Below are 10,307 nucleotides of genomic sequence, written 5' to 3' on the forward strand. Positions count from 1 at the left end.
TTAATATATGCTCTCAGTGTGTGTGTGTGAGACACAGCTGAGTGATTCTCTTCATGTCTGAGGGGTAATTATCTTTGGCGTGGCCTGTCATTGCTTCATAGGCCTCATCAGAACCAAGTCTTGCTTGGAATTGTAATCACACTTGTAAAATTGTGTCTGGGGCGAGAACCACATGCTAGTGGTGCCCTTTCCGTAGAGCCCTGAAGGGTCACTGTCAGACCACACTCACTAAATTCCCAGTGATAGTGTTCATCTCCCCTTTGAAATCTGTTATTTTACTCTTATCTTCTTTTTCCATTCATGTTTAGCCTTTTTCCTTAAATATCTCCCTCTGTTACTTCTTCTCTTGATCTTTCCTTGATCTTTTTGTCATTCTTATCTCCTTCCTCTCCGTCTATTCCCTGATTTGATTTGATTTCTTATTCACACTGTCCTTTTTTATCTGTTTTCTTGCCCCACTAACCCCCTTTCCTTTGAATCTTTTTTGTTTCCATTCACGTCCCCCCCTCCCCCACTTCTTACCCACTCTTTTTTTCTTCACATATTAATGTATTTTCTATCTTAGCCTCTTTTTTTTTCTTTTTGTGCATCTTGTCATTGATTTTTCCCAACATGGAGCGTGTCAATATTTCTTGCTGAAGAATGAAATCAATTGATGACACTCCTCCACCAGTGGTTAAAAAATGAGAGCTCAGTGGTCTGTTATTAAAAAGCCAGTAGCTAGTATTCACCCTCCCGTTTCCTCATGTTGTGCTCGAGCCCTTGTTCACTAATGGCTGGCACATGACCCGCCTCATTTTACTTGATCAATATTCTGCCTTATGAGCTTAAAGATACAAGTAGAGAAAGTGCAGCAGCCATCAATGTCCTGTCCATACAGAGATTGTATTTTGCAAGCAGTATTGCAAAATGTTGGTCCTCTGTTTTTTTTAAAGATGCATAATACGGTAAAACTCATAAATTCATACTGCAAACTGGAAGAAAAAAAATTAACACAAAGATTTAGCTGAAACTTTTTCGAAAACTTGTGTAATTTGTAATGTTATTGCTGGCTCTGCAGTGAACATTGCCACTACGTTGCCCTCCCTGTCTGCAGCCAGTTCATCCTCCAGTTATTAAAGTTGGAAAAAAATTGGTTAAAGCTATTGTTGACAGTGTGGTTTGTGTGAGGTTAGTATTTTCTCTGTCTTCTGGCTGGATAGTATCAGCACTTTTTCCTGCTTCAGGCGGTGTGCCAAATTGTTCTCGCCTCATCAGAAGGTCCCACCAATCACCAATCATAGTGTAGAGTCCCTCAGAAGACATGAATGAAATACAATTGGTGACCTCTCCAGGGTTATTTGTTAATACATTTATCTATTTAGGGCTCAGGTGGGGTTAGAGCACCCATCCATCTAAAAAGTTGGAGTTTCAAGCCTCTCAGGGGATGCCATGTTCTCACCTGCAACCTGTGGCAGGTTTGTAATATTGCCCCAAACGAGCGCTGACCAAGAAAGAAAAATGAGGAAGAATGAAAAACCTGGCTCAGTGATTGCCCAGGACCGAAAACGGAAATCCATTCAATTCAGCCAGCTCGATCACAACAAAAACAAACAATGGAGCAACAAATGTATGGAGTCTTGGGGTTTTTGTTTGAACTTACTCTAACTGTTCAAACCTAATAGCATTTTCACAAGAAGCTGCCCAGTGTGAGCAGCAGGCGAGGCAGCAAGTTATATTACATCCTCTCTTTAGCTCACTTTCGCTCTTTGGTTCGCTGGATACTCGGTTTGGATTTCCCACTGTAAGCTAACTGCTCCAGGGTTCACTTGCAAGCACACCAAGACACACATTATCAGGTGCTGCAGAGTACACTTGTTTGGACCAGAGTTCAGATGAGCTTTCACGCCTTCCCAAACAAAACAAACTCTGGTCCATTTAAAGTGGACCGAACAGCTTCCAGAACTCATGCTAGCAGCTGGTTCCACAAGAGAGGGGCCCAATAACAGAAGAATCTGCCTCTGTCTGCTTTTAGGAACCAAAAGTAGGCCTGTATTCTGAGAACAAAATGTTCTGTTGGGAAAATACCAAGGTATGAGATCTTTAAGATATGATGGAGCTTTGCTGTTAAGAACTTTAAATGTGAGGAGAAGCATTTTAAATCCTTTTCTGTATTTAACAGGGAGCCAATGCTGCAGCATTTAGCAGCTATAGTTTTTTCAGAGAATTTTAGGGGGACAGTCCCATAATAAAGAATTACAGGAATCTCTTAAATGCATTAACTAGTTTCCTGCATCCCTTAGACTGGATGTTATTTTTATTTTTTTCAAAATTATAAATTTGAAAAGATTCCTAAAACATTTTTTATATGTGAGTCAAAGGACACATCCTGGTCAAAAGTTTGAAGGAATGCTCATAGTCTGAGCAACTGATTTGTTTAATCTGGTTTCATAGACGAGTATATCCGAGTATCTTCTGCATAGCAATGGAAATGCTTTTGAATAATTAGACCAAATGGAAGCAAATACAAAGTGAAAAGAGTCGGAACTGAATGACTCAGTGTGGAAAATTTCTCACTTACATGAACAAATTGGAATATATGAAATTAATATATTTTAAGCCAACCTGCTTTGGCTCATTTAAAGACATGGTTGGTAATCCTGTTCAGAAACACATTTTGTAATACTGGGTGAAATGGTCCGTCTATCCTGAGAGAAATCTATACAAGATGTATTTAGAAAAAGGGACGAAAATAATCAGACCTATGTGGCAGCTGCAGGACTGAGAAAAAGCTGACCAATCCGAGATCAGCGTCCCGCTGGTCTCGGATTGGTCGCCTACAAAAAACCAATCAGATGCCTCTTTCTGCCTACGCCCCCCTCTGCCGGCTCCCTGCTCCATGTGCGCACGCGGTTCTACCGGCTTTGGATGAAGCACTGACGGAATGGGGAGGGGGGGGTGGAGCTTAGAGGAGGGGACACTTTCGAATCTTGCTAGCTCTCTTGCTAGCTCTCTAGGATTACCTACCATAGCTAGCCTGGCTGACGCGTCCACAATCTCGATGAGATGGTGGTCTGGGAACTAGGTGTGCATTTTCTCGTATTTGAGGCGTGGTTTACGAATGCCTAGAGCCGTTTATTGGGCGCTACGAATGTCTATCAAATGACGTCAGGTTCTTCCCATGCTGCTTTGCGCGCGATTCATAGCCAATTGTATCACTTATACCACATGACGACAGAAATTCGACGAGGAAGAAGAAAAAAATGGAAAATAAAAGTAAACTTGCGCTCTAAGCTACTCAAATTGACAACAAAGTAGGCCTATATGCTATATTCTACATGAATTTTTATGTTGTAGAGTTGTGAATTTATTTTAATAATGGAGAAATTGAGCAGCCTTGCTTTGTTGTCTACAGTAGTAGATCAACCCTCATCTTACTTTGAAGCTCCCAGCTCCCAGAAGTGCGTCAACGAAGCTTTAGCAGCAGAAAAGCTATCAGGCTTGTGTTGATGATAATAATAAACTCCTGGACTATGTACAAACTTCCAAATGCATCGTTTGGTGAGTACAGACCATATTTGTGCTACTGTAGAAGTTTGGTGTCATGACATGTGATTTTAGTGTGGTAATTTTGGAGATACTGCCAGGGTCCGTTAGCGCTTGTAGCCTACTAAGCTATTCGGGATAACTCGGTAACTCAGCTGATGTTCAGCCAATATCGGAAAAACTTCGGGTGGGCTACTTGGCTGGATATCACGGTTCAAATGACCCTAGGGTGAATCTACTCCGAAACACTTTCTAAGGCTGCATTGAACGGTAACGTTGTGTCCGCTGTCATGTTGGATTAACGCTCTACAAGCTTCGGTGTAGCGCATGGACGTCGTCATCGTCTTGCTCCCCCCGTCGTTCTGTGATTGGTTCCCAAACTCTAGCAAAAATAAGGGCGGTGGTTTCCAGGCTGACTTTGCAGTGAGAATGAAATCGAGCGCAAAGCAGCATGGGAATTCCCAGGCTATACCATAGCTTTAATCCTAATAACATGTTCAAGCTTTTGTTAAAGAATGTTGTGGTTGATCATATCAAATGCAGCGCTGAAATCCAACAGGACAAGTAGGCCTACAGACACAAGTTTGCTATCCGAGTAGTATCCTTTATTTAACCAGGAAAAAAAGTCATTGAGATTAAAACCTCTTTTCCAGGAGTGACCCGGCCAAGACAGCGTAAAACAACCAACAAGACCAAAAATACAAGACCAAATACACAAACACATAAACAACAGTTTCGCATTTCCTGAAAAATACCCTGGAGATATCACATAGCATTAAACATTAGGGCAATTACAGGAGCCAAGTGAGCTAATGTCTCTGTCCTTTAAAATTGATCAGCGGCAAGGAGGAGATCATTGGTAAATTTCACCAGTGCTGCTCAGTGCTATGATGTGCTCTGAATCCCAACTGCAACTCTGCAACAAATCTGACTGCAAATACGCAACCAGATTATTTCTAAATACATGATTGCAAAGTTGAACTGCTACAAATTAAAAAAAAAACAAAAAATGATATACAGAGAGATAATTGTCCTGCATCAAGGGTAGGCTCTTTTTTTTTTTTTCTTATGTAGTAAAGGTTAAATAACAGCCTTAAAAGTCTGTGGTACATAGCCTGTCAACAAAGATAGATTGATCAAATCCAATACAAAAGTAATGATTCAGGGAAAAACCTTCAACTTTCTGGTTGGGATGGGTCAAAATACAAGTTAATGGTTTAGATGAAGCTATTGTTGCTCTTAGCACAGAGAGCTTGACGGGACAGAAAGAGTAGAGACAAATCAGGTTCTACAGAAACATCACTGACAGTAGGAGAAAGGATTCTGTAAAATTTATGTCTCATAGAAACAATTTTCTTGGTGAAGAAGCTCATGAAGTCATCATTACTGAGAGGAATACATGGCTCAGCAGAGCGAGGACTCTCCATCAACCTGGCTACAGTGCTGAAAAGAAACTTTTCATTGTCCTCCATCAATGATGAACAATAAACAGGTTCACCTTTGCAGATAATGCAACGCCATATTCCTTCCAACCTTCATAAAGTCTGCTTTAAAGAATGCAGCTGTAAATCTTGACTGATCACCTTTTTACAGAGGGGCAACATTGTCCAATGTTGTTCACAATGAAGCTATGGCTATGTTAAGATAATCAATGTGTGTAGGACAGCTTAGGTAGCTGCTCTCTATTGTACAGGTACTCCACATTAATGAAAACAATGCTGGGATTCTAAACTTGGTTACAACATTCTCTAAACACCTACTATAAAGACATGTCTTCTCAGATGTTGTGTAGTCAAGTAATTTCAACTCAAATGTTATTAAAATTTGATTAACACAAAACACAGCTGAGCCGGAAAACTAACTAAACCGTGAGAAAAACAATACTATGTCTATGAAAAAACACTGAACTTGACATGACATTAAATTACTTTGCTTGGCTTACTGTGACAAGCTAAGTCACAGTAAGGACTAAATAGAGGACTGGGAGTGATTAGTGAATGAGTGCAGCTGATGGGGAAAACACAGGTGAAGTGAGTGAAGCTAACGAACTGAGAGAGTGACAAAAAAAAATGCAAAAACCTAACTAAACGTGAACTCAAAAACCAAGACATGAAACAACCTAGAACACAAAACTAAATGCAGGACATGAACTGAAAACCAAAACAAAACCCTAAAACATGATAAAACATAAAACATAAAACTAAAAACATGGGGAAAGTCCCATGGGAGTGACAAGCACAAGATCATGGGAATGATGAACAGTCTTTGTACAATTTGAGAAAAGCCAATTGAATCAGATACAGAATTAAAGGCAATATTTAGGCTGGCAACATCTGCTTGAATGTTAAAATTAACCACTGCAATGACTTTATCTGTGCTCAGCACTAACTGAGAAAAAACTATAAAGAAATCTGACAATTCAGACAGAAATAGAAGGACAATACCCACAACAACAAATAGAGGGGATTTATTTTCTCTCACTTTGGGTGAGAGAAACTGAGATTCAAGAATTCAAAGGAGCCAAAGATAATCATGGGGTCTAGGACTGATAAGTAACCCTGATTTGAAGAGAGCTGCCATTCCTACTCCCTTGAAAATGTATAATGTATATGATATCGTAATATCAATAATATAATAGTTAGAGAGAGTGGATTCAGTGACGCTAACATTATGCTCCCACTGCAGTCAGGTTTCTGTATGACAGAATTATTCAATATGATGATCACCAGTCAATTTATTGACCGATAGATAGTTGGACAGGAGAGATCTAACACTCTGCAAAGGACCATCTGCTAATTTTCTAACCAGACTGAATGACTGATTGACACATATGTGTGAAAATTCAGTGACGTTTTTTGTGAAAATTATGCACATGTTTAGAGACGTTTTTAATGTTTTGCACAGTCTGAAGCACCACTTTATTTCAGATTTACTTTACTTAGAAGTTCTCTCGTTCATGAGAAAAACTGATCTTGTGTGTGTATGCATAAGTGCTGTCATTTATGGAAAAAAAGAAAAAAAAAGGAAAACACAAACTGGAAATAAATGGAAAAACATCAATTAAAAAGTGGTTTGGCAGCACATGCTAATACAGATTTGTCAGAAGCAAGAGTGTGAGTCAGATTGCGAGCCATATAGTAGCTCTGTATGACTATAAAACATCATTAGAAATGTGCAAGACCTCTGCACCCTGCCCCTTTGGACAGATGGTGTGGTCCACAGTTGGAATGCTATTTAGCTAATTATCAGGGCATCACCCATGTCTACACCTCTTGATCATTGTCAAACACACATACACACACTACTTTCCTCTTCGTGGGTCTCAAGAGAGGAAAAGGCCAAAGCTGCAGCTTTGCCAGTCAGAATCAGCAGGACACCACAGGGTGCTCCTTTCCTCACTGGAGGGAGATTAGAAGACCCCAGGATGTATATTGATGGGAAAAGGAAATAGGAAGTTATTGGCCATCTGCTTGACCTTCAGTGTACTGCTAACAAATATGAACTGAGCTGAACTTAAGTTTTTAGCAGGGCGCAGATGGATTAGTGTGATGAATGACATATCATGCCGTTAATTTAGGTGACATGCAATTCATATATGTGTTGAGAGCATTTGAAAAATATTGATATATACACACAATCCATCATTACAAAGGAAATAAGAATAATTGGACCAAATGCTGTGCATGTCAGCAGCACTGCATGAGAAGTGGGGATGATCTATGAGTTTTCTTAATGGTTCCTACTGGGAAATGCCAGATTGTGAACATATAAACACCTTCATATAAACAAATGGAGAGATGAAGAAAAAATGGAGCAAACCCGCTCCCATCAATGTGACGTCATGTCCCGGACAGACAGCTGACATTTCACGTCACGGCCAACAATCAAGTCACTGTTCATTAGCACTGTTCTATTGTACAGACAAAAACCTGTCTGTATAATAGAGACAGCCAGCACACACAACTATTTGTACACTCCTGTTTGGACACATACATGTGCACACTTTCACAAACGGTTGTGGTCTCTGAGGACAGCCCTCGATCAGGGATCCCATCTCCCCTCCTTATCCCAGGCCTCCAGGCAGTATTGTGTGCGGCCATCCACATCTACTGCAGACACAGAATAAAGGGCTGTCCCGCATCCAGACGGCTCTACACCCCTTAATGAATGTGACATTTAGCTGATATTTACATGCCATGCATGATGGTGAATTAGTATGCCAAACACTAAGCTTCAGATTAAACAAAGCTTAGCAATTACACACCATCTATCATGCAAAGATTTTCTACAAGTGACCTGTGCAGCTTACCCAAGACATCCACTTAGTGCTGGCTTCCCCCATCCTTCATTAAAATGTTACAGACACTAGTTATTTACATAGCAGTGAGGGGAAACACAGTATCTATGCAATGGGAAATTCTCAATCCTAGCCATCTCCTCAGGTTGAAATTGCTCTGCTGACAAGACGCAAAATATCAATCAGAAGTAATTTCTTCCAACTGCCTCACCTGTCAGCCCTGCAATTGGATGTTGACCCTCTGTCTCGAAACATTTGCTTACCATTTCCATCTTTCACTACACCACCTCGAAAATACTGAACGATGTTAGCGTACAAGCAGCAAGAGAATATAAAGTAGTAGGTTTGTTGCAACACCATTTCAGAAATGATTTAGTCGCAGCAAAATTCAGCCAGAGTAAACAGATCTGAATACCAAAAAAATATATTATAAATGCCATAGTAAGGGTTCTTTACTCTAATGAGATGACAGTAATGTTAAGGTCTGCCTTCAACATCACTAAGAGAGATACTACTTGACTGACACACACCTACTGAACGATAGAATGGCCTATTTCAGACCGTGCTACAACTGAAGGGTGCAACTGTTTCCAAGAGAATGGAAATCACTCATCAACACCATTGATAGGTAAAGGTGGCGTACACTGGTCATTCTTTGGATAACTATAAATCTACCTGCAGGCCACACAGTACTGCAGACACTCTAATATTACCCCCTCACTGCTAAATGTTGCAGTAGTGGAATTGCATATAGCCCGATTAGATATGTCAGGCTTGTCAGTGTCGTAGTTTTTTAAAACTATTTTTTTATAAAGACAAAGCAAGTTATGGCTACTGTAATTGATTGTTCTTACCAATTCACTGTGAAAAATAAAGGCTGAAGATGAGCAGAGGTGAAATATTGAAACTAGAGTTAAAAGACAGATACTTGTGGTGGCACATTCTACAGCAAAAAAAGGTAATTTGATTAGCAAATGTGTGACATTCTTTGCTTTATATATTGTGAATAGGTAAAGTGTCTGTTTGTTTTTTGGTTTTTTTTAAAAAGCTGCCATTATTTTCATTCATCAATTACAAGCTTTGTTAGAATCAGCAAAAGATAAGGTTATGTCAGCCACAAGCTTTTCATCTTTTCCTTTCAGTACTTCTTTCTTTCTTCCAAGTACACCTGTGCCTACTGTCACTTATTTGTCTCTTTTCACTGGAGCATCCCTCAGGTGTGTGCCTGTGTGTATGAGTGCATTCCCCTTACCATGGTGTCTGAGAGCCAAGGACCCATCTGTGGGCTTCCTCCTGAACCTCTTGAGAGGGCCACAAAGGCTTCTAATTATCCCTGACCTTCTGGCTCCGTCTTTCTCTGCCTCCCACACTGGGCCCCTATGGCTCTCCCACCCCTCCTCTCTCCCCATGCACTCTTTCCTAGCCCTGTTATCCCCTTTGCGCTATCAAAATAACCCCTCTGCTTGGGTCTAGGCGCTAATTGCTGCCATTTCAGAGACAAAGATGGTGTTTGGTGCGAGGCAATCCCGAAGGTCAGTCAAGGAGAGAAGCTCCAATAGCACCTGTGTGTCTGTTGAGGCTGGGCTTGTGTTTTGAATCACATTGCTTAGAAAGGCACAACTCTTTGTTTCAAAACGATCCATTTATGAATGATGAAAAGCTTCACAGCTGGTCATTAGCAGCTATCATGGCAGGGAAGAAGCAAGGATCCTGCAGGATACGATTGTTTTTATTGTTTAAACCTAATCATTTTGATTTGCCTTTATTTTTTTTTGTTGTTTATGTTTAGAAATGTTATAAAAGTTACCACTTTCACTGTAATAATGTGCATACTTACGTCAAAGTGGCAATTTTAGACCTTTAAGACTTAATTGATAACCTCCTTTTTCACAGCAGACATTAAGGTAGTAAATGTACAGGTACATTAATGATGGCTGCATTTCACCTGAGGAAATGCCCTGCTGCTGTGCGCACTGTTTCACTGTGGAGGACAGGTTGTATTCCTTGATCTAGTTTTTAAAGATGTCATGCTTCAGTTCACAATATGTAAGAACTATCCACAGAGCAAAAATATTTTGGTGTCACAATCAAGGGTAAAAAATTGTGAGATGGCAATATGATATAGTTCTGATTGTTTTGTATAAGGCAGGATTAATACGATATGATATGATGGCAAACCCCTGCCATCTATTTCTTTTATTTCAAAATCTAACCATGCATTTTTAATATCTAAACCTAACAAATCACAAGTGACAGTGAAGTAAAAATGTCCAATAACTAGAAAATGTTGTGCTGAATGGGGCTTGAACTCTGGTATTTTGAATGATTAGTCCACCACCCATCTCCTCTTACCTTGTTTTTGTGGATGATAAAAATGGCAGATATACATTTTGTGACTATATTTTACATCATAATAATGTAGGAATCTAGTTCAAAGTAAAGACAGGTATATCACGGTTCAGTATATTTGAAAATTTAAATTTTT

Source organism: Odontesthes bonariensis, chromosome 20 (genome assembly GCF_027942865.1).
Source record: "Odontesthes bonariensis isolate fOdoBon6 chromosome 20, fOdoBon6.hap1, whole genome shotgun sequence".
NCBI lineage: Eukaryota > Metazoa > Chordata > Actinopteri > Atheriniformes > Atherinopsidae > Odontesthes > Odontesthes bonariensis.